This window comes from Sturnira hondurensis, unplaced genomic scaffold (assembly GCF_014824575.4).
Source record: "Sturnira hondurensis isolate 20B ecotype Veracruz unplaced genomic scaffold, ASM1482457v3 Scaffold0006413, whole genome shotgun sequence".
In the NCBI taxonomy this organism is placed as follows: Eukaryota; Metazoa; Chordata; class Mammalia; order Chiroptera; family Phyllostomidae; genus Sturnira; species Sturnira hondurensis.
The window spans coordinates 1,050,205-1,074,973 of record NW_028079044.1 but is presented as its reverse complement, the minus strand read 5'-3'; the positions used below and the strand labels follow the sequence as shown (position 1 = coordinate 1,074,973).

The 24,769-nt window shown below is 39.6% G+C and overlaps 1 protein-coding gene across 1 annotated transcript in view; it reads left to right on the top strand.

Annotated features, from left to right (window-relative positions):
• FSHR (follicle stimulating hormone receptor) overlaps positions 1–24,769 on the top strand; it is a 160,809-nt gene that overhangs the window by 67,331 nt on the left and 68,709 nt on the right. The window lies entirely within an intron of this gene.

The window sequence follows — 24,769 nt, the reverse complement described above, 5'->3', positions numbered from 1 at the left end:
TGTGCTTAGAAGCCAGAAAACTCTTTATACTTCCTCCCAACTTACGTCCATAGGATAGTTCCCAAACAGAATGTGGAAACGTTCAGAGTGTAGCAGTGAGATAAGCATCAGCAATCCAAGAATCCTCACTTTTTCCTTTTGTAAGGTGTCGCTGCCAAAGGACTTGTGAGTAGAATTTTGACAGACAAAAGCCTGTTTTCTCTACTCACATGCATCCTTTTCAGGGAATCTTTCTATCATTTCTGACTAATTTTGAATTGACAGCAGGGCCTGACATTTGTGCTTTAGAGCTTCTCTGGCCTTCCTGTTCCCAGGCCATGCTGGCAAGTGGTGACTGATACACAAACATTTAAAAGTATTTGGAAAATTTTACAGCCTGAGGGAGATTTCCTTTGAAAAGAGAAAACTCCTTTGTTAATGCACATATTCACTTCTTATTGGGCTAGTTTCATATTGGAATTTTTCCTGGGTAGGATTTTCTCAAATTGGGGAACAGCAATAAAAAGCAGAACAAACTCTCCCATATTTAAGGTAATCCATCCTCCCTTTAAAGGCGCTTGATTCCATCTCCCAGGCCTTTAGGGTCAGGAAAGTGAGTTCTTCACCACAGTGGCAGCTGGAATTCAGGACTCCAATACCCATAAACACAGCAACAGACAGAAGGATCACACAGAAGGAAATGAAAGCAAACCCCCCAGGTTACATGTGTTTCTTCCTTAGCTATTCAGTCTTTCCTCTTGGTTCTTTCATCCCCCTAAGGGATGAACCTTCTTTATTCCCTGCCGTTTAAGAAGAATATTTACTGAAGTCTGAGAAAGAGCGAAAGAAACCCATTAGTGAAAGAAACACAAAGCAGGTAGTTATTATTAAACCACCTGCTTCAAGGAGGGTGGTCAGAATCCTGGGATTGAGCCTTAGTTTTAACATAAATTTACCATATAACCTCGATTAAATCACTGTATCCTCCAGGGCCTTGATTTCCTCAGCTGTGTATTAAAGGAGAAGTTTTAAAAGGGGGAGATGGTTTATGTGATCTGTGATTCCTAAGTGCAAACGTCCTGCAGTTAGATAAGAGCCCAGTTTAGGACCTGCAATCTTCAGGGTTTACCTTCATGGAGACATTCAATATTCTCAGGAATTGAGAGATGGGGGCACTCGTCTGGGCAGAGCTCACCAAGGTGAACAGGAAAGCAATGGACTTGGAGACCTTTTGGCTGAAAGTGTGTTCCTGACAGACTGGCTACTGCCCTGCCTGGAATTAACACAGCCCAGGTGACTATAGGTATGCCTAATCCCCAAACAACCCTGTAATTGCATCAAAATTATTCTAAAAACAGAAATATCAGACATCACAAATAATCCACTTTAATCTAATTCAATCCAGCACTGAGACTGACCCCTAATTCGGTGTTCAGCATCAGACAAGACCTTCCTGTGATGACCTAAATGGTTAGGTGCACCTGACATGGCAGTAATTTCAGAGACAGGGCAGCTGGCTCAGATACTCCTCAACTTCCTCAGATACAGCTTGTCCATCTCCACCTCATATCTTTATTAATCAGCCTGTACTGTCACGGGGAGATGCCAAAAATAAAATGAAAGGGATCTTATTTTTTCCAGCACTTTTTATGTACTAAGGCTTCAAAACCATGACCCAATAGAAGGATGGGGCCCTGAATGGAACTCTGCATGGGCTGTTTGTACCCTTCAGTCTCTAGACTCACATTCATCCACTTTCTCACCTTTCATATGAGTTCTCATCCCCTTGACAGGTCTGTCCCCTGCATTTTTGCTCTTCCTTCACTTTTTAACCAGTTTCCTGTACTTAATAAATATTGGCTTTCTCTCCAACATTTGCTTTTCCACAAATCATAAAGTTCCTTTCATTCATTTTTGACTTGTAGCCAAGGCTTCCTATCCCACTGAAAAAGAAGGGGTGAGCTTTCTGTGTAAATTCTGCCCTCCTTCCCGCCACCTTTCTCTCTCCTCCCATCATGACCACTCTTTTGGAAGAGCAGCCTATGTTCACTGCCTCCCTCCCCTTTTCTTTCAATCACTCTCTAGGCTGCCCACTTGCTATGTGCCCACTGATTGCCTAACATTATTCTATTAAATTTCCCAACAATACCATAACTGCCAGAACTAATGACTTCTACTTTTTCGTCTTATTACTTAACTTATATGCAGCTTTAGATTTTACTGACTGCTCATGCCATTCTTAATGCTCTTTTCCCTTTTAACTTCAGTGACATCCCACATTCTGCCTGTCCTCTTACCATCCCCGACTACTCCTAAACGACCTCTCCATCTTTCTTGTTCCTCCAAAGTTTGAATACTCCGGGGCTTCACTTTTGGCCATTTTACAGTCACACCCCTAAATCATTATTCATCAAACAATGTCACACTCTCACGGCTGCTAAACTTCCCTTAACTGCCACCTCTCCTCTGAGGCCATAATTCTCGTTTTGAAGGGGAGAGCCTCGGAAACATCTACACCTACGTAAACTGCAAGTGCTTCAAAGTCAGTATGTGCACACGAGCTCATTAGCTTCATCCTTAAATTTCTCATCTTCCCACATTGCCCAGTGAATGACATCAACATTTGCCCAGACTCCCAAGCAAGAAAATTGGAAGTCTTCCTTGACTTGGGCCTTCTCTGTTCCTTATATCCAGGTGTTCCTCTAGTCTTGTTGACTCGCCCACAAAAATATCCCCAGAATGCAGCCCTTCTCTCACTCCCGCTGCTGCTGGATCCAAAGTCTCATCAACTCACGCAGCCCACTGCACGAGGCTGCCACGCCTGTCCCAGCTTTGCTCTCCCCGCCCCTCTGCTGCCATACCTGCATGGCTCAGACCCACTTGCAGAAGAAACTGGGAGGAGCCCTTATTGCTATAGATTTCGGTATTAAACCCCCGGCAGAGAAAAAAATCCTTTATCTCCACCATATGCACTGTATCCCACACTTTCACCAAGTAGGAAAATTTGCCATTTTCCAAGTATTATCATTACCAGACGTCATATTACTTACTTAGGATGTGATGGCTGTTTCTTTGGACAATGCCTGGCATATAGAGGGGCCAAAAAATGATAGCAGGTGAGTAAATGAATGAAAGAATGAAAAAATAAACAAATAAAAAGTATATACTTCCACACTCGTCTTATGTAGATGCTGTCCTGCCTAAAATCCCACTTACAATTGAAACAGAAATCCTGCTTGTCCTCCAGGCTGCAGATCAAATGTTTACTCCTTTATACAGTCTTTCTAGAACTCTCCAGTGCTTCCAAACCAGAATCTCTTGTTTGGAGAATTAATAGAAAATCTATCAGATTGTATTCAGAATTTAAAAGTTTTTCCAGATCCCTTGATCTGACCTTTAAGGGAAAGGTCAGAGTGTAACTTTGTATTACAGTACACCACCAAGTCCTGTCGCTTTTATCTCCTTGCTGTTCTCCTAATCCATCTACTTATCTCTTTCTCCAGCTTCCACAGTGTGGTCTCCCCTCACCCAATCCATTCCCCACACTGCAAGTAGAGTCACATTTTCTGAATTCATATGTAATCATTTCACCTTCCACACGGGTCCACCTCTCTTTCCCTCTCTCTCTCTTTTTCACATACACATGCACATACATGAGAGCATATGCTCTCTCTGTCCATGACTTACCACTGCTCTTAACATAACATAAAAAAACCCTGAGCCTCTCATATTCTCTCATTTGCTCTACTAGTCCCTTTTTAGTCCATAAAGTGTACTAGGTGACGCTGCCCACCATATGCTTTGCTTGGCACACTCTGTTCCTTCTGAGTAGAGTGTCCCACTCTACCCTTTTAACTTAGTTGGCTCCTCCCATCTTTCAGGTTCCCACACCCGTGTCACTGGCCCAGGAAAGCCCTCCCTGACCTCCCAATAAGGGGAAAAGCCATGCCGTATACACGCTCATATCACCACAAGTCTCTATGTAGTGACTATCATTTTAGCAATTTTACACTTATTTAGGTGATAATTTCATTAATTTCTAACTCTCCTATTGGACTGTAAGTTCCATGTGCACAAGGATATTTTTGCTCTTACTTGGTATTAGATCCATGGTGCCTCACGCAAATTAAAGACAATAAATAACTGATAAATGCATGAATAAAAAATGAATGAATAAGCAAATATAATTAGTTGGAGAGATAAGATTTCCAGATATAAAAAGAAAACACTAAATATTATGAATAATAATGATAATAAAGGTAGAACTTTAGAGGCATATGAACACTGGCTGGAAATCTATCATGATCTAGACATTGACATAGTCATAGTTTAAAACATAACCCAAGGCAAAATGTACAAGATAATCTGTGCAAAATAAGTGATACAAACATTGCGTTTGTTAGGGTTCTGTCTGCTGTGAGAGACAAAAGAAAGTAAACTTCAAATAGGTTTAAGGAAGAAAAAAGGGAATTCAGTGGCTCATTTGACTTGTTGGTCAGAGAAGAAGAAGGGCTTCACAGACATTTCTATTCAGGTTCAATGTCCTTAGGACTTGGACTCTTTTTCTCTTTTAAGTCTTACTTCCATTGACTTAGTTTCAGCCCTCAGTCCCATCCCTAGTGGCAAGATAGGCAGCCCCAAGACTGCCTTCCTATCCTGGGTTCTATTCAGAAGGAAAGCTGACCTTTTAGTTGCTCCATCCCAAAAAGTTTTTAGATTTGATGACTTGCTTAGATCACATGACCATCCCTGGACCAATCACTTAGCTAAAGGAATGTGATACGCAAACTGGCTGTGGCCTAGGCAAATGAGCTCTATTCTAGATCTGAAAGTGCCTACCCCAACCACAGGGACTTGGAGTGGGGGAAGGAAATCCACAAACAAAAACTGAAGTCATTGCTGGGCAAGAGTGGAGGCTAGATGACAGTAATTGGGCAAACAACTAACATCTGAAAAGAAAATTAGTCCTGTTCTCATCCAGAAGAGAAAGGTCTCTATGGGTGAGGTGACTGGGGATTTGGTGAATTTGATTTTTGCCTTCTTCCTCCTGTTAGAATGATTTAAAGAATCCAATAACACTGCCCAACCCATGCTGATGATTCTTATTCTTTCATTAACCCAGCTTAACCTACTCCCCTCTGCTTGAATTCAAAAGGGAAAAAATTCTTTTTAGTAGAACTGGCACAGGAGTGTCTACATTGGAAGTGAAATGATCGCCGTTCACACCTTAGCTTTAATCAGCGTCACTATCTCAAACCTTCCTACTCTTCACTGCTTTGGGACTGGCTGGGGGAAAAAGAAATCATTAAATGCTGCAACGTGAAGTGGCTTTGCAAAGTGCACCGTAAACTGTTTACATTGTCTTTAATTACTTCGGAGCCATATGTCAGCTAGGTATAAAGTGTGAAGATTACACTGAATAGGGTGGGGGGACTAGGTGAACATGTGGAGATTTATGGTAACCAGAAAAATTATATATGGAAATGAGTGCAATTTAAAAACACATCCACCGTGCTATTATAACACTGGAGGGGGAAGAAAAGCCAGTGTACAACAAAATATCTTTGAAAATAGGAGCATGATGAATATGTAAATGAGACCAATCAACATCAGCTGAGATACGGTATATGCAGATGAGACCGCAATAAGCCAAAATGTGAAATAGCTCCCAAACCATAAATATGAACCATATAAAATTCATTTGAAATATTCATGATAACATAAGGACAAAAAATATAATCAAGTGATTTACTTGCATATAAAAATGAGAAAACTAGTCTGACACTCCAGCCTCCACCCCCACATCTCAGGGGAAAGAAAAGTTAACAGAGGGACTTTTAAAGGGAGATTTATTGAATGAGAACTGCTGCAGGCACACAAAAAAGTGGAGGATCCTCTGAAATCCAGTTCTTTGGCCTCACTCCACACAGATAAGAGGAAAAGAAATGAATCAGGTAACAAAAACCATAATGGTGACAGTGCTGGAAAATTCAGGTTCCAATCCACTTTGCCTCCATGAGCATCTATCTCCTTGTCAGATAATGTTGGTCCAATTCTACCCTAGCTTTCTATGATTCTGAGATTTCATGAGCAAACTACTAAAATAAAGCAAGAGGGAGAGGCTGATGATTCTACAGGCTCCTAGCAAAACAGCGGAGACCAGGGTCGAGGCTGGTTAACCTCTGAATGGGAAGAAGGTATCTGAGTCCCTGGGCATCAAAAGGAGAACAAGATTCAGTGGTTCTCTTCTCAGGTTGCACTTTAGAATCCCCTAGGTGGCTTTTGAAATAATCCACAGGTCTATCTTTCCCAGGGATTTTTAAGTCTCATTTGTCTAGGGCAGGGCCAAGTATTGATCATTTTTTTAAAGTTCCCTTGGTGATACTGACCTACATCCACAGTTGAAAGCTACTGAGATAGATGATATTTAAGTCAAAATCCAGTTCATAGAAAGAACAGTCATGAACATGTGCAGTATGTCTATATGGTGTGGCTGGAGAATAAACGAAAGGAAGATAAGGTCAGAGAAGAAATTGGGGTGAGGCCATTGAGCCCAGGGCCATGAGGCAAGTTTGCACGTGATAGGTAATGATGTAAATTAAATAGGTTCTTTTGAACAACCATGTGACTGATCTGATTTGCATTTTTTAAAGATCACTCAACACACAGATTTTAATTTGATAATATTTCATTGAGAATTTTTGTGTATATATTTGTAGAGATGTTAGTCTATATATTATTTTTCTTAAAATGTATTATTTGGTTTTATACTGGTACTATAAAATGAGTTGGGTAGTGCTTTCTCATCCCCTACATTCTGAAAGAGTTTGTTATTGAGAATTTAATAAGGGAAAGAAGAGGAGCTGCTTCCCTCCCACCCCCAAATGGTGCTAAATCAACTTGGTAATACCAGGGGGAAAGAATCAACCCTTACTTCATGTCATGCATAAAATTTAACTCTAAATGAATCAGAAACTTACATATAAAAACTAAAACTTCTAGAATAAAAGATAAGAGAAAATCTTCACAATCTTGAGAGAGACAAAAGTTATTAAATAGGACATGAAAAGCATCGAATAAATTTTCATTTGACCTTATCAAAATAAACTTCTGCTCTTCAAAAGACACTGTCAAGAAAATGAAAAGCCGAACCACAGGCCAGAAGAAAATATTTACAATACATGTATCTGAAAAAAGATTTATATCCAGAATACATAAACAATTCCTAAAAATAAAAAAATCAATAATAGACATTCCAATTAAAAATGAGCAAAAGAGCTGAACAGATACTTCACAGGAAAAGATATGCAAATAGGCAATCAGCCCGTGAAAAGATGGCTCAATATCAATACTCATTAGATAAATGCAATTTAAAATTTTAAAGAAACTGCACGCCCACTCGAATGGCTAGCGTCAAAGACTGGCAGTACTAGGTGAGGCTGTGGAGCCACTGGAACTCCCATGTACCCAGCGAGACTGAAAAATGCTACAACCACTTTGGAAAGCAGTTTGACAATCTCCTATAGAGTATTTACCCAAAAGAAATAAAAACATATGTCCACATAAAGAATTACTCAGGAAATCTTCGTGAAAGATTTATTTATAAATAGCTGAAAGCAACGCATGCAGTCATCACCAGGTCGTGGGGTAAATAAATTGTCTTCTGTTGGTATGACAGAATATTAGTCCAAAATGAAAACGAGTAAACTGCTAACCCAATAACATGGATGAATCTTGAAAGCATTCCACTAAGCAAAAAGGCCAGACACAAAAGAATATACACCATCTGATTCTATTTATGTGAAACTCCATTAAAGAAAATCCACTCTGGTGACAGAAAGCAGATCAGGAGCTGCCTGGGGCCAAGAGCAGTCATGGGGATTGTCTGGGAGGGGGAACAAAGGAACATTTTAGGCAGTCAGAGAGATGTTCTGTGTCTTGGTAGTGAGAGTTGTTACAAAATACGTCAATTTACAAACTTGAACAGTTAAAATGAGTGTCTAGCATTACTTGTCAAATTATGTTTCAGTAAAGTTGATTTTTTAAAACCAACAACTATTCAGCACCTATCTGGGGCCTAATGTTTAAAATTCCTCCTCTCGCCTGATCTGCACTTTGCAGATCAACCCACCAGCATCAGAGGGGTCCTTCGGCAGTCAACATGGATTTGAACCCAAGCTAGGCTGGTCTTTCTGCTACAACAAGTTTTCTTTTTGCTGGCATTTACCATTTTCAAGAATTATTTTACTAAAGTAAAAGAGTGATCCATGGAAGGATTAAGACCGTGAAAGCTTCCTTTGAGGTCATTTATAAATAGAGGATAGGATTTGTAGGCCTAGAGCCTTGGAACCTCTGTAAACCAGAACCTGGAGCCATTTTCTACTGGGACAGCTAGAGAGGGCAGTAAACCTCTCCTCGGAGCATTTTTACCTCAAATTCCAGTGTGCCAACTCATTTCTCGGCAAAGTTCCTGATGAAACTGGCTTTAGTCCAAGCATTCGCAAACTGAGCTGCTTGTTTTAAGTTGCAAATTAACTTAGTCAGCAATTGGGAAATGTAAGAATTTGGCCGATTAAGTTGTCATTATTGACCCAGGTCAAACAATGACGGTCTAGAAGGGAAAGTCCTTACCTCATTTCCTGTTCTCCATAAAGATTCTGAAAATTACTATTTTTGTTGTATTTATTGCTTCACCAAAAACACAAGAAGCTGTTTTCTTGTCACATTCTGGGTGGATGTGGTTTTAGTGTTCCCATTAAGTCTCCTATTTTCAACCGTTTCTAGGTGGGTCCCTAAAATCAACTCTTCAAACCTAATAGCTGCCCCACTCAGGAGAATAATGAATTGGCTTTGTAATTGTGTGCCTGGGTTTTTGCTTGTTTGTTTGTGCTTTGATTTCTTCTTTTTGTGTGCTGGGGTGGGGGAGGGTACGTCTGATAAGGGAAAACAGAGTTCTCGAGACCTAGTGATGTCATGGATGCTCCCGACACTATATTCAGTGTAACTTTCCACATCGCAGTCCTTTATTCTTTGTCCATAAAGATAGCGTATGGTTTCCACTGCAGGAAGGGATAATAAGGAAGAATACAAGTCAGAGCCCTGCTGGCTTAGGCTGCCCTGGCTTCTTTATTAAGATATCAGACTCCGTGGCTTAAGTAACAAACATTCATATTCTACAGTTCTGGAGACTGGAAGTCCAAGCCCAGAGTACTAACATGGTCAGGTTCTAGCAAGAACCCATCCCCTGGCTTCTAGACAACTGCCTTCTTGCTGTATCCCCACGTGGCCGAGAGAGAGCTCTGGGCTTTTTATCCCCTTATGTGGGCACCGATCCCTTCCTGAGAGTTCTGCTCCCATGACCTCAACCTATTACTTCCCAAAGTCCCCTGCTCCAAACACCACCACATTGAGAAAGAGGGCTGTAACATATGAGTTCAGTCTATAATACTCACTGTGAACTAGTAAGCTTATAGAAATAAAACACGTATATCGTAGATGCTCCATTGGGAAGGAATCGTTATGCCCTCATTTCCATGTTCCATCTCTAAGACCCTCCGCTCTCTTGGCCACTTGATGCTCCAAGGCATGTATTTAATCAGGTGACCTCCAGTTAGTGCACCTTTCATTCCACAGCTAAGATTTCCAGGGAGGCAAGATGACATAGGTTACTGACGCAAAGCTTTTCTGGTTTCCCATCAAATTGAAACCTCAGTGAGATATCACCTTACACCCATTAGAATGACAACAACAAAGGACATGTACTGGCAAGGATGTGGAGACAAGACAACTCTTGTGCATTGTCGGTGAGAATAAAGTCTGGTGCAGCCACTGTGGAAAACAATATGGAGTATCCTCAAAATATTAAAAATGAAACTCCCCTTCAACCTAGTGGTTCCACTTCTAGAAATATATCCTAAGGATCCCAAAACACTGATACAAAAAATATATGCACCCCTTTGTTCACAGCAGCACTATTTACAATACCCAAGATTTGATAGCCTAAGATGAATTGATTTGAAAAAGCTGTGGTATATTTACCCAGTGGAATACTATGCAGCAGTGAAAACAAAAATCCCTTGCATTGTGCAACAGCACAGATGGACCTGAGAATATTTTGCTAAGTGAATTAAGCTAGTCGGTGAAAGACAAATACCACATGATCTCACTCATAGGTGGAATCTAATGAACACAATAAACTAACAAACAAAATAGTAACAGAAGCACAGGTACATAGGACAGCTGCCAGGAGATGGGGGAGCAGTATGGGATAAAAGATGGTGATGGGATTAACCATGAATATTTATGCACAACCCATGGACACAGACAGGTATGGGGATTGACTTAGGGAAGGGAGAGGATGGGATTGGGTGGAGGTAGGGAAAGGCAGAAAAAGCAGGAACAACTGCAATAGCATAAACAGTAAAAATAAACTAAAATATTCTGGCCTATAATGAATTTTATGTATGAATAAAAAGCAGATCTTTTTTTTTTCATTAAAATACAATCTTCCATCTTCTGATTAAACAGCCAAGCAACATCACCTTTTAAGACATCTGCTTCAGCCATGCTTGCCCTTCTGATCTTTCTTGACAAGGCTAGCCGGGGAGAGACATTCCAATGCACTGTTTGTTGGGACTTACAGATACACCAGAAAATGAGCTGGCCTTTTTTTTTTCCCTCTCTGCCAGTAACTCAATGTTTTTGTCTACTCAGAGAAGATACAATTAAGGCAGCATAATACTCAAGTTAAAAATAGCCTCATGGCTCTGCCCTGGAGACTATCGCTAGGTTTTGTTTTTATTTTTTAATAGAATGGTATTAAAATAAAAAGATGCAATCTAAAAGCAAGCTCCGATCGATGCACAAACTATTCATTTTTATTTCCTCATTTAGCCCATGCCCATCACGACCACATCCATCTGGGCCGTTTATGACTTAATAAGATGCTTTAAACAATAAAAGACTCAAATAGAATATGGACCCACTTGCCTGCCAACCCCCCAACAAATAAACTACCTGAATGTTACACTTCATAAACCTCTCCTGTGTTGCTCAGATCCACCCTCGCCAGCTTGCATGGAAATCAAATGATCATAGATATGTTTTTATAGTTTAGACCATCCAGAAGTTAAACAGGCAGAAGGGAAAAGGGGGAAGAGTGAGGGACAAATGACAGAGGAGCCTAAATGGATAAAGTAGACGTTAACCACCCCAGTGGGTCTGAGATTCTGAAAGAATCTGGGCACGGAGATAGCGATTGTTGATGCCAAGTGCTTTATAAACACGTAATTTGCACTTGGACACAAGCATGCTTTGAAAAGTTAAAAGTGCACACAAGCACAAGATATGAATAACAAAAAGAACCCATGAGCTCTGCTTCTCATTCATGGCGTCTCAGCTCACCCACACCCTGACTACTGCTCTTGCCTTCTCTCTTCTCATATTCCTCCAAAGCACCCCACAGGGCTGTGCACACTGGAAGGGCAATGGCAGGCAAAGTTCGTGAATCTGTCATCTCTACCCCTTGGATCATTTCCCAACAATTCAAAACCTCTTCCTCAAAGCAGGCCCTCAGTATTTTTTTTTTAATCCTACTCTTCATTCTTCTTCCCCAGTAAAAGGAACATCATCTGAAGAATGCATTGGCATTCAATTCTGAGGAGTTCAGGAACTGACTCCTCCAACACAATTTGCCTTTTAAAAAAAAAACGAAGCGGGTAATGACAATTTAAAAAGATTGAATCACTTATGGTGGGGTTTTAGTCGATGTGGCACGTGTGCTTAAGGAGATTTGCTTTAATACCTGAAAAATCTTATCTAGATTGGACTTCCTGGTTCACACTGAAATTTGAGCAGGGATGAGCTCCCCAGAATCACACTGACATTAGTGCCTTTGAGGGCCTGTCTATTGAGGACAGGCTCCCTCGCTGACTGGCTGAGCAGGTGGAGAACTCAGGCTGGTGTTTTTGGTTTTGTTTTTTCCTACGTGTTAAAAATGGAGGTTCCAGTCCTCATAGAGTTGTTTCAAATGTGCCCCCTTAGACCTTCCTTTATGTTAACTTTCTTTTATATGTGCATAAAACTTCCCAGTCCTATCAAATAATACAATTAAGATGTGCTTTTCATTCATTTTGCGGGGAAAAGGACGGTGCTTTAGGACAGCACCAAGTTCCATAACAGCAACAACAACAAATCCTACAGAGAAAAGTTACACACTTCAAGAAACTTCAAGAAAATGAGGCCAATCAAAGATTGAGTGTTGGGATTTTGAAAGAAAAGTAGACTTTTAGACTTCAGTCAAGTACTCAAGATCAAGTAGAGGCTAATGGATGGCATCAAGCGAATCCATCAAATGATTTAACAGGGTTCACAGAGTAAATGATTGTGGCTTCCATCCCTCCCTGAATACTTGTAAGGATGAGGTGTGTAGAGCTAATGCACTTTCTCAAGCTAGGGACACCTCCTTCTCACTAGTGCACGTGCTGTTCTGTTTCTTCTGCTCTATTTCTGAGCAACTCCAAGAGAGACTAAGCAAACTCAGGGAAGCATAATCCATCCATCACTCAATAATTCTACAAATTCTTCTTGAGCAACAAAATATGTGGTAATTAGCTGAGGGAGTGATTTGAGGAAGCTCGTCTGCCTGAAATATTATTGCTAGATGTTCTGGGCAGTAAAGACAAAAGATACACAGTCCTGCTCTCAAGGAGTTCCCATATTGGTGAACAACAACAATCGAAGCTGTCATTTGGTGAGTGATTATCTTGCCAAAAACTGAGATAAGCCACTTTACATGCATTATCTTATTTAATTCTCATAGTCTTATCATCCCTACTGTACAGTGAAGACATAGAAGCCATATGGGTTATGTGGCTCGCCCAACATCACATATCTAGTAAGTGATGGGTCCAGGATTTGAATCCAGGTATTCTGACTACAATACTCAAATAGTAATCTTATCCTGTAATGCCTATGAATGTTAACATGACTTAACATTCTGTGGGTCCAGATAATAATGATATAGGAGGGTGATAATCTTGCTCTCTAATGGAGAAAAGTAGGATATACAGAAAGTTACAAAGTCCTCATCCATTGTGTTTGTACTAGTATATTTTGCATTGGTTTCCTCTTTTACGATTTCTAAATGCCTCATATACCACCCATTAGCTCACTTAATCTTTCCCACTAACCTTTCAGTGGCAGCTGGGGCAAGTAGCAATGCTCATCTCACAGGTGAGAAAATGAAGTTCAGAGAATTTAGGTAACTGGCTTGAGACCAACAGCCAGGAAGCCACGCAGGCAGCATTCCTCTGATGCCATATCCTGTGCACCTTCTCTATATAATGCTTTGCTTTTTGCAATGCCACTGCTCATTTATTAAAGAGATTGCACCTTGAGGGTCTTACAGTTGCATCAGTACAAACTGTCCAAGTCAGAAGACAAAAGTAACGTATTTCTACCAAGTATATAGCCTTCACATACAGGTGTTTTTGCTCAGCATTTCTCATACTTTCTGTGTAGTCTTGAACACTTGATGGAGGGCGGGGAGGAGGGGGGAAATGTCCTGGAAGTAGACCCAAGTGCAAAATGAATGTCTAATCCAAGCAGTAAAATTCCAAGTTCAAAACTGGCCTTTTCTGTGCCAAAGAGAAAATGCTCCAAAAGGGCATGTACATTATTAAAAATTGGTCCAAGTTATCTTATCAAAATGTCACTTTAATAGAAATTTCATTTCTAAGTCAACTGTATTTATTGGCTGTTTTGTTTATGCTTTTGTCTGCTTCTTCCTGACGCTCCTTAGAATTAACATTCAAGTAACATGTAGATTCAGCCAGAACTTCTTAGCCTAGACACAGGATGTCATCTTTGCAAGACAGAACTTTTCTTTCAGTTAAATGCAATGAGCATCTTATGAGTTCCTGCTAAGGGTCTCCTACATCACGGCATCTCAAATCGTAATGTGCACACATGGAATCTGGGGAACTAACTAACAGGGATGGCCTGACTGAGGAAGTCTAGGTGGGACCTGAGATGCTGCCATGCTAACCAGCTCCCAGGTGAGACCAACACGACTGGTCCATGGTCCATAAGGACTAACAAGATCTAAAAATACTACTCCCGATTAGGGAGTGATATAGTGAAGGATCCAAGAGAAATGGCTGCCAATCCCTGCTCCAGGGTAGTTGTCAATAAAATACACTTGAAACAATTAGAGAAAACCACACAACAAGTCCATACACATGTGCCCCATTGCTATAACCAAATGATAATGGGAAGAAATGTTCTCACTCTTTCTCATTGTCAGATCCCATTTAATAGTTAAAGTAATCCTCAGTTTGTAGTATAGTCACTATGAAAGTATTGCCTCCATTCCAAACAGCCCCGCTGCTGGTGCTCAGAAAACACAGCCAGATGTGAAAAATACAATTCACAGGCCACTATTTCTGGGCAAATTGAACTTGAGCCCTTATTCTTATGGCAGGAATTCTGTATCTCAGGCAAGAAGTAGGAGACTGAACACAGGCATTTATGTCCTGGCAGTGTGAGGTGGGCAGAGGTCAGAGGGAAAGTGCAGATCAAGATAGCACCTAAGGTTTTATCCAGATTAAGCACAGCTAGAGTTGTGAGTTAGGTAGGTTGGGGAAAGTGAGATGAAACAAGGCAGTGGAGATGCTGGAAAGAAACAGAAAGGCCCTCTTTGCTCCTTCCTCCTCCAGCCAAGACCCAGAAACTTTCTTGGCACACTCCATGAAGTTCACAAGAAACCTAGGGCAGAGTAGAAGCTATGCAGATCTGCACGAGTTCCAGGGGAGGAATGACACAGAGCTAATCACTGGACTGAGATTGCCGTTTAATGCCCTTCCTCCACAAGCCATCCATCAAGTTTATAGCAGCAACAAGAGTTCATTACCGTGTTCCTGTTTTGCACAATCTTGAACAAGGTTATGCCTCCAATTTTAAGTGTGGTATATGAAAGGCATGAGGGAAGGTGGGAGGGTGAGAGGGTTCCTAGAGGGAATGGTAATAAACAGAACAGGTGCTCCTCACCAACTGGAAATGTGAATCTCCCCAACTGCTTATGACTCTGTATAATCAGAAAGAACAACACATCACAAACTCTCAGATTCATTCTTATTAGAAGTTCCTTAGCTTCTTTTATCAATCTATCTATCCATTATTCTTTCAGTCTCCCATATTAGGAGCCAAAAGAAAAGAGAAAATTTGGTTCAAACCCCCAAGAAGTTTGTGATGTAGTTATAGAAATAAGAGGAATCCGTGTGAAACAGAGGACACAAACCAGAACATAAGCAATCGCTAAATATTGCTGCCCAGACCTGAAAGCAGTTCAGGTGCCGAAAGCAGATCAAAGAGGTAGGAGTTCGATCAGTGTGGAGCAGGGGAGGTTTTGCGGACACTGTAGGGTTTCCGTAATGAAAGGGGCGAGGGGAAAGTGTTCTGAGTGGCAGACATTAATGAAACAGAATCAAAGTCATAATGGGGATCTAAGATCTTCCTAAAAAGGTATGCCGACTCCCACAGCCCTTGTCCTTCGATCATATCATGCACCACGGGCTTCTGCTAAGCTCTGAAAGATCAAATGAGTAGGAAGAAAAACTCCATGCAGTGGGATAGCCATCTGAATTCACCAGGATATTGACTCCTTTAATGCCCTACCCATGATTCTGTAGGCAAGATGCTAGGAGCTTGTCCATCACTGTCCTGATAGTAAAGTAGCCTGTGTACAATAGGTAGACTCAAATTACACTTAAAACTGTTTAGCGTCATTGACTTGGGGGAACCGTTGTTAAGGAGATCAGCTCTCTCCATGGAGATGTCCCTTAGACTGGGCTTATGCCAAACTAAAAGAAATGGGAGATTTATGTATGTTCACTTATCTCAGCCTAACTACATAGTGAAATCAGGGCACATGCAAAATTCACTTCAGGGCCCTATTGTCCAATTCTCTGTTTTCAGAGATTGGATTTACTGAGTAAATAATAAACATACACTACGACCACATCCAAGTCAGAAGCACAGGTAGGAGAAGCGGCCAAACACGCCTGGAGTGCTGTGCTGCAACCAGACTTCCTAGTTCCGGGAAGCACTTGCTCTTCCTGAGGACAGAGGAAAATTCCTCCGTGTTCCCCCAGACTTGAGTGGGACCAAAGTCATAAAAGGAAATATTCTCTCTCAAAGAACAATGGTATTTTCCCGATCTCTGGAGAAATTCAAGTGAATGCTTTTTAAACTGCTCTGAGATCTCCTATATTCTCCCCTTTTTCATGCACTGTTATTAATGTCAGGATGAAAAAATAAGCTGTGTCTGCTCAGTGAGTTTATGGGTGACACACTCCACAGCTGGTCTCTGCCTCTTGGCAATCCTCTACTTAAACAATGCAAATGGCAGGATTTCACTGAACTAAATATTCCACTTCCCCGGTCCTTCCTCATTATCTCTGTCTCCTTGGTCCTAGCTGTCCATGCTCCTGGCTCCTGCCACTGGAGCCTGGGGATAACCAACCTCAGAGACACATTTGGCTCTTTAGAGCTTAATATGCCACATTTAAAGCCATAAAAAAAGGGAAATTCTTGTTCCAATGTTTACTAAGGTATGATTAAAAGCAAAGCTAAGTCCTCTGAAGGACTTCAAAAAGATAAAGTAACAAACACGTTTGTGCATCCTGTGCCATCCTAGATAGAGGAGAAAACAATGATGGCAATGAATTTGTCAGCCCTTGGTCAAGGTGAGTGGTGAATTTTGACTCCCACCTTTGCCACATTGCCCCTGCCCCCTTGTGAGACTTAGATAATCCTATTTTCAGGTTGTGGTATTTCTCTCGTCTTTGGCATTTAAAATATCTGCATTCCCCCACCTGGTCTGATTTTCACTCCAAAAAATTCTTAAACAGGGAGGTAGATGATCACTTTTAAGCTACAGGTTAAATGCCTCAGAATTAGATCACTGGGAAAAATTGGGGAAGGTAAAACATGATATGAAAGAATGTGCACCTGCCTTGCCTGGAAATACTTCCTAAATCAATTATTATGTATATGGTGGGAGGGTGGTGATGGTATATTAATGCCACTATCGTAGCACTCTTTCTCCAGTGTTTTATTCCTCTTCACTTCTTAATAGTAAATGTCTCATAATGAGATAGGAAGGAAGCTTTGTCTGAGGCTGAGCAATGATCCCCTTCCCTTTGGTCAAGGATGTCAAGGAGATAACAGGGAAGGATTTCAGGAAGTTCCTCAGGAAGGATCTCAAGGAAACTCCTCAGACTAGACCCACTGTCAATTCCAGTATATTTCATCACAATGCTTCCCAGCAACTCTATTTTGGATTGTCCCTAGAAAAATCTAGAAAAAAAATTTAATGCTTTAGGGCCATCAATCAAAGATAACAGGAGGACTGAAATAATTCTTCATGAAGCTTGGAATTCTTAATACGAAAGATACACATTGCCAAAAAGACAAGGTCTCAGTTCTGCCTGCCCTAATTGCACTTTCCTTTTGCTAGTATAACTTAGATTTTCTGCATGGCAGGAGGAGCTCCATGACATGTTACCCTTAAAAGCTGGACTAAGCAAAAAAAGGTGTGTTCATTGTAGTGAATTCCATTTCTATCCATACTCATCACAAATGAGCACCACCAAAATGCTCAAATACATATTCATGGAGGGCCTCTCAAATGCATTATATGAAAAAATCAGAGCTAAGCAGGAGGCACAGATCCGTTTCATTTAATTAGAGTTTGAAAGAGAGGCCTGAAGAAAAAGGTCTGTATCTCCTTAAGTGTTCTGTTTCTGCATGAGTATAGCTATCTTGCATTGTCAGGTGGCTTGCATTGAAAACAATTCTAAAGGCAAAGCCTTTAAACCCCGAATGTTTGACTCAGGCAATATTATCACAGACAATGAAAGAAACAATGTAGCCCATCTCTATTCCACATTTTATATCAGTGTCCACTTTTCCTTTAATCAGGGTGAGAGACTATTCCCCCTATATCAGTGCTGGGGGCATGACTTAATGCCATGTTAGAACATTCTGCATTGCTCTCAGCACATCCCGAGTGTGCTCACTCCTATCATGATTCTCTCCTGCATTATTTTCAAGTCTCTTTTATCATCCCTCCCCAGCTCAACCACCCAGCTTTGCTTGTTACTCCTCATCTGCAAGGACTCTCCCTGCCACACAGATCAGCTTCCCCATGGCCCATAGCTATGCTTTCCCCTTTCCTACCTTCTCATTGCTACTCATGCTGTTCCTGAGCCTGCAGTGTTACCATGCCTCTCTCCATATACACATAAATATGTAGCGTGTATTTATGCCTTCGGCATATATTTACTGAGCACCTACTGTGTGCTAGACGCTGGAGAGACGACAGTGACCAAACCAAACAGGGATCCTTGCCTTCATGGAGTTTAGGTTCTGTGACCAAGAGACAGACAATAAACTTTTTAAAAAGAAAAAGTGAAAAAGAAAACCTAGAGGAAAGACCAAGATGAGGGAGGAGTACGTGGAAGCTACATTAACCTCCTCCCAGGACCAATCTGGAATTACACGAAATTGTAGAGAAATCGTTGTGAATAACCAACTGAACACTAGATGAAGAGAAGCCTTATAACCAAGGACAGACAGAAGAAACCATTTACCACAACATGAATGGTCAAGCAGAGGGAGCCACATGCTGTGGATCACTGATAGCTCCAAACAGGAGGCACAGGCCCAGTCAAAAGCAGCATATGACAAAGGTCTGAACAAGAGTCTTTGCAGATTACCTAATACACAGAAATAAATACAAAGAAGCAGTCAAAATGGGAAGATAAGAAATAGACACCAAATGAAAGAACAAGAGAATTCTCCAGAGAAAGGACTAGATAGCCCTGGCTGGTGTAGCTCAGTGGATTGAGCACGGGCCTGGGAACCAAAGGATTGAGGTTCGATTCCCAGGCAGGGCATATGCCTGGGCACATGCAGGCCAGTTCCCAGCAGGGGACGCACAAGACGCAACCATACATTGATACTTCCCTCTCTCTTTCCCTTCCCTTCTAAAGACAAATAATTTTTTTTTAAAAAAGAAAAAGAACTAGATGAAATGGAGACAAACAATTTACCACATAAGAGTTTAGAGTAATGACTATAAGGATGCTCAACATCATGCAAAAAAATAGAAACCATAAAAATAACCAGTCCTAAACAAAGAAAACAATATCTGAAATAAATAGTACACTGGAAGGAATAAACAGTAGGTTAGATGAAACAGAGGATTCAATCAGTGATCTGGAGGACAAATTAGAATAAAAATACCCAAGAAGAGCAGCAAAAAGAAGACAGAATTTAAAAAAAATAAGGTGAGCTTAAGAAACATTTTGGACAACATGAAGCATAAAAACAGTTGCATCATGGAGAAGAGAGCTAGCAAGGAATCAAGAATCTATTTGAAGAAATAATGACCAAAAACTTCCCTAATTTGGTGAAGGAAGACATACAGTCTATGTATATGGACTGTATGTCTAGGAAACTCAGAGAGTCCCAAATACGTTGAACCCAAAAAGGCCTATACTGAGACACATCATAATTAAAATGGCAAGGCTTAAAGATGTGGAGGGAATTCTAAAAGCTGCAAGAGAAAAACAAGCAGTTACACATCAGGGGACACCAATTAGATTCTCATCTGATTTCTCAACACAGACATTTCAGACAGAAGGGAGTGGCATGAAATTCTCAAGGTGATGAAGACCACCAAAGACCTACAACCAAGGCCACTTTACCCAGCAAGGGAGAAATAAGGAGCTTCCCAGACAAAAAAAAAAAAGGAGTGTGTTAATACCAAACCAGTACTGCAACAAATGCTAAAGGGCTTGCTTTAAGAAGAAGAAAAAGAAAAAGAAAAAAAAACTGAGAAAAAGTCTACNACTCAGAGAGTCCCAAACACGTTGAACCAAAAAAGGCCTATACTGAGACACATCATAATTAAAATGGCAAGGCTTAAAGATGTGGAGGGAATTCTAAAAGCTGCAGGAGAAAAACAAGCAGTTACACATCAGGGGGCACCAATTAGATTCTCATCTGATTTCTCAACACAGACATTTCAGACAGAAGGGAGTGGCATGAAATTCTCAAGGTGATGAAGACAACCAAAGACCTACAACCAAGGCCACTTTACCCAGCAAGGGAGAAATAAGGAGCTTCCCAGACAAAAAAAAAAAAAAGGAGTTTGTTAATACCAAACCAGTACTGCAACAAATGCTAAAGGGCTTGCTTTAAGAAGAAGAAGAAAAAGAAAAAGAAAAAAAAATGAGAAAAAGTCTACCAATAAAATGGCACTATATATATATTTTATCATTGATTATTGATATACATATCAATAATCACCTTAAATGTAAATGGATTACATAAATGCTCCAACCAAAAGATGTAGGGTAGGTGAGTGGTTAAGAAAACAAAATGTATATATATGTGATCTCCAAAAGACCCACCTTAGAGTGAAAGGTACACACAGACTAAAAAAGATGAAAAAAGATATTTTATGCAAATGGAAAGAGGAAAAAAGCTTGGGTAGCAATACTTATATCCAACAAAACAGACTTTAAAACTAAGGCTATAGTAAGACACAAGGAAGGACACTACATAATGATAACGGGAACAACCCAACAAGAGGATATAACCCTAGTAAACATTTGCACACCCAACATAGGAGCACCTAAATATGTGAATCAAATCTTGGTACACATAAAGGAAGAGATCAACAGAAATATAGTCATAGTCAGGATTTTAAAACCCCATTGACTTCAATGGATAGACCTTCCAGGCAGAAAATCAACAAAGACACTGCAGCCTTAAATGACACACTAAATCAAATGGATTTCATTGATATCTTCAGAGCATTTCACCCCAAAGCAGAAAAACATACATATTTTTCAAGTATACATGGCACATTTTCTGGGATAGACCACATGTTAGGACACAAAACAAGTCTCCAAAATTTAAGATTGAGATAACAAGGATCTTCTCTGACCACAACACTATGAAACTAGAAATTAATCACAAGAAGAACACTGAAAAACACAAAAAGGCATGGAAACTAAAAACCATGTTATTAACAATGAATGTGTCAACAATGACATCAAGGAAGAAATCAAAAGATACCTTGAAACAAATGAAAATAAAAACACAACAATCCAAAATCTGTGGGATGTGAGGAAAGCAATGCTAAGAGGAAAATTCATAACAATACAGGTCTATCTCAAAAAAAAAAAGTACAAGGAAAAGCTCAAATAAGCAATATAGCTTTACACTTAAAGGAACTTGAAAAGGAACAAAAAACAAAGCCCAAAGTAGCAAATGGAAGGAAATAATAAAGATCAGAGCAGAAATAAACAAAATACCATCTAAAAAAAGATTAAAAAAATCAATGAATACAAGACCCAGTTCTTTGAAAAGATAAACAAGATTGACAGACCTTTAACCATACTCATCTAGAAAAAGAGAGAGGATGCAAATAAATAAAATCAGAAATGAAAGAGGAGAAATAACAACTGACACCAAAAAAAAAGATATACAAAGGAATGTAAGAAAATATTATGAACACTATATGCCAACCTGGACAACCTGGACAACCTGGACAAACTGGACAACCTGGACAAAATGGATAAATTCCTAGAAAAATAAATTCTTTCAAAACTAAATCAGGAACAATCAGAGAATCTGAATAGACAGATCACAACAATTGAAATTGAAGTAGTGATCAAAAGACTCCCAACAAACAAAAGCCCTGGACCAGATGGCTTCACAGGTAAATTTTACCAAATATTCTAAGAAGAACTAACACCTCTCCTTCTCAAATTAGTTCAAAAAATTCAAGAGAAGGGAAGAAACCCGAGCTCATTTTACAAGCCCAGCATTATCCTAATTCCAAAATCAGATAAAGACACTACAAAAAAAGAAAATATACGCCAATACACCTGATGAATATAAATGTTAAAATCCTCAACAAAATATTAGCAAATTGAATATAGAAATGCATTAATAAGATCATACACCATGATCAAGTGGGATTTATTCCAGGAATGCAAGGTTGGTATAACATTCACAAAGCAATAAAATTGATTTACCACTTAAACAAAATGAAGAATAAAAGCCATATGATCATATCAATAGACACAGAAAAAGCATTTAGTAAAAATCCAATACCCATTCATGATACAAAACTCTCTCCAAAGTGGGAATGGAGGGAACATAGCTAAACATAATAAAGGCAATATATGCAAACCCACTTCCATCATCATATTCAATGTACAAAACCTACAACCATTCCCCTTAAGATCGAGAATAAGACAGCGATGTTCTCTTTCACCTCTCTTACCCAACATAGTACTAAAAGCCCTAGCCACAGCAGTGAGACAAGAAGAAGAAATAACAGGCATCCAAATTGGAAAGGAAGAAGTAAAACTGTCTTTATTTGCAGATGACATGATACTGTGCATAGAGAAAACCAAAGATTCCATCAATGACTTGCTAAAATTGATAACTAAATTCAGCAAAATAGCAGTATACAAAACTAATGTCCAGAAATCAATTGCATTTTTACATGTCAATAAATAACAAACTAACAGAAAGGGAAATCAAGAAAACAATATTATTCACTATTACTTCAAAAAGAAAAAAATACCTGGGAATAAACCTAACCAAGGATGTAAAAGACCTGTACTTAGCAAATTAGAAGACACTGAAGAAAGAAATTGAAGAAGATACAAATAATTACAAGCACATACTGTGTTCATGGATAGGAAGAATTAACATCATTAAAATGTCCATACTACACAAAGCAATCTATAGATTCAATGCAATTCCTATTAAGATTCCAATAATGTATTTCACAGAACTAGAACAAATATTCCAAAAATTTATATGGAACCAGAAATGGCTCCACACAGCAATAGTGATCCTGAGAAAGAGGAACAAAGTTGGAGGAATAATAATATTTAATATCAAACTATACCATAAGGCCACAGCACATAGATCAGTGGAACAGAATAGAGAGCCCAGAAATTAACCCACACCTTTATAGCCAATTAATATATGCCAGAGGAAGTAAGCTCATACAATGGACTAAAGATAGTTTATTCAATAAGTGGTGTTGGGACAATGGTTTGGGGACAGACATGTGCAGAAAAATGAAATTAGACCACCTCCTTATACCACACAGAAGAATAAATTCAAACTGGATTAAAGACTTAAATAATAGACCCCAAACCATAAAAATCCTGGAAGAAAACATAGTCAACAAAATCCTGGACATTGCTTGTAGCAATATTCTACCAGATATATTGTCCCAGTCAAGGGAAACCAAAGAAAAAAATAAGCAAATAGGACTACAGAACTAAACATTTTTGCACAGCAAAGGGAAACAGCAACAAAAAAGACAACCCACAGAATAAGAAAACATATTCACCAATATGTCTGATAAGGGGTTAATATCCAAAATTTATAAAGTATTCATAAAACTCAACATCAAAGAAACAAACAACCCCATTACAAAATAGGCAAAGGACCTGAATAGACACTTCTCCAAAGAGGACATACAGATGACCCATAGACATATGAAAAGATGCTCAACATCACTAATCATCAGAGAAATGTAAATTAAAACCACAATGCACAATCACCTCACATCTGCCAGAATGGCTATCATCAATAAATCAACAAACAAGTACCTAAAAGGATGTGGAGAAAAGGGAACATTTTTGCAATGCTGGTGGGGATGCAGGTTGGTGCGGCCACTGTGAAAAGCAATACAGAGATACCTCAAAACGTTAAAAATGGATCTGCCTTTTGACCCAGTGATCCCACTTATGAGAATAAAATATATCTGAAGGAACCCAAAACACTAATTTGAAAGAACATAAATACCCCTATGTTCATTGCATCATCATTTACAACCACCAAGATATGGAAGCCGCCTGAACATCTATCTGTTGATGGGTGAATAAAACAACTATGGGACATTTACACCATGGAATATTACTCAACAGTAAAACAAGAAAATTTTACCTTTCACAACAGTATGGATGGACCTGGAGAATATTATAAGTGAAATAAGCCAATGAGAGAAAAACAAGTACCACATGACTTTATCACAGGTGGGCACAGGTAACCAACCTTTTAGTGATCACAAACAATGAATTGAACTGAACATACAGACACTGTATAGCAGAAAGTGAAACAGAAGATTTATTAAGCAATAATATACTCTCCAGGACATGGTAGTGAGTCAATTCCACGAAGAGACTGACCCTCAGTGGCTAGAGGTATTCAATTCTTACAGGGCAGATATTTCCTGGCTAGTTTTGGTGGGTTTTTATTGTGCATGTGCAAATGGTTATATTACTTTTAGGCTACTGTGCATGTGATTTCCTATAATTTTCCTTGATTGGTCACCAGGAAAGGGTGTCCCACAATGCTAATTTTTTATAATGCTGTTACAGTGATCCCTTGCCTATCATGGGAGTTATGTTCCAGAGACCCCCACAATAGGTGAAAATCCATGAAGTAGCAGCGTTATATTTATTTTATTATCTACATATATTTTAAGGCTTTATAAACCCTTCCCACACTCCTATAAACCTTTCCCACTCTCTTATTAACCTTTCCCACACTCTTGTAAATACTTCATATGCTCTTAAACACTTTCTACACTCTTACGCCTATGTAATTTTAACAACATATAAAATTCTATACAGGTACTCAGCAGTAAAGTATACAGTTGTCCCTCGCTATATCACAGTTC